A 1548-nucleotide genomic window follows, 5' to 3' on the forward strand; every position below is an offset into this window, starting at 1 on the left:
TCTTGCCACACTGCTGGCCAACCAGGTTTCCACCCAGGTTCACAGGAGTCTATTGAGAGTTGTAGGGCTTAGCTGGCAGTTTCATTGCTGTTTTTCCCTCACTTCCCCTTATTGGTGACGAACGTGGTCACCAGTCAGAGCATATATTCCCATTGAGTCTTAGTCTTGGAAGGGGGTTTGCTCTGAGGGGATCCAACCCCTTGCCTTGATGACTCCTGGGTGAGCAACTTGCTTGTTCTTATAGCAATCAGTCAGTCTGCCTATATTGTTTTGTATTTTTCCTGTCAGTCTTTCTTTCAAGAAGTATCTTCTGTTCTTCGAGCTGCTCCAGGCTGGTTTGCTTGTCCTTTCAAGTGGAAATCTCCCACCTCTGAAGGTTCTGGATGTTGTTCAGGATTCCACCCATGGTCTTATGTAATGCAGAGGCTGCGCAGGAAGCCTCCTTCTATGGGCACATTGTAGCACCATTTTAGGTATTCCAATCAGTTATAGGCAGAAGACGGACTTAAAGCTTTCTATGGTGATATTTCTGACTAGTTCTTTCTCTCCCCCTCCAATGTCTATTTTATAATGGTATGCAAGGGAAACAGGGATTCAAAAGACAGCCAAGCATATTAACATTATTTCCCCCCTTTTCCCCATTCCAACCATGTCTCAATCTCTGTATCCCAGAGCCCTGTTGTTCCAAGGTTGGGCATACATCATTATTTACCTCTATCCCACTTAGCCCATGCAAACCTGCCTAATTGTTCTCCCATCCACTTTGTTCTTCCATTCCCCTCCCCCTTCTTGTATATTACATCCCTCCCCAGTAACCAAACTATCCTGTGTCTATTCCCTGCCCTGTGCTCCATCTTCCCGTCCCTCCCCTCATGCCACTCCCCACACCCCAGCAACCAGCAAAGAATCCACCCCCCCCCACACACACACCTTTAGTATGGGTTCATTTTCTTAGTCTTTCACAGTAGTGGTCCTATGCAGTATTTCTCCTTTTGTGACTGACTAATTTCACACAACATAATGTCCTCAAGGTTCATCCATGTTATGTGGTGGCTTGCAGCATACTTGTTATTCTTCAAGGTAGCATAGTATTCCATTGTGTGTATGTACCACTGTTTGTTTATCCATTCTGCAGTTGATGGGCACTTTGGCTGTCTCCATCTTTTTCCTATTGTAAATAGTGTTGTTATGAACATTGGTATGCATATATCTACTCGTGTTATGGCTCATATTTCTTGTGGGTACATACCAAGTAGAGCAATTGCCAGATCATTAGGTATTTCTATTTCCAACCTTCTGAGGAAGTGTCATATTGCTTTCCAGAGAGGTTGGACCATTTTTCAGTCCCACCAGCAATGCAGGAGTGTCCCAGTCTCTCCATATCCCTGCCAGCATTTATTGTCCCCTACTTTTTGATCTTTGCTATTATTGTGGTGTCAGATGATATCTCATTGCTGTTTTGATTTGCATCTCTCTAATGGCTAGTGATCGTGAACATTTCCTCATATGTTTGTTGGCTGCCAGGATCTCCTTCTTGGTGAAGTGTCT

This window comes from Chrysochloris asiatica, unplaced genomic scaffold, assembly GCF_000296735.1.
Source record: "Chrysochloris asiatica unplaced genomic scaffold, ChrAsi1.0 scaffold00042, whole genome shotgun sequence".
NCBI classification, from domain to species: Eukaryota; Metazoa; Chordata; class Mammalia; order Afrosoricida; family Chrysochloridae; genus Chrysochloris; species Chrysochloris asiatica.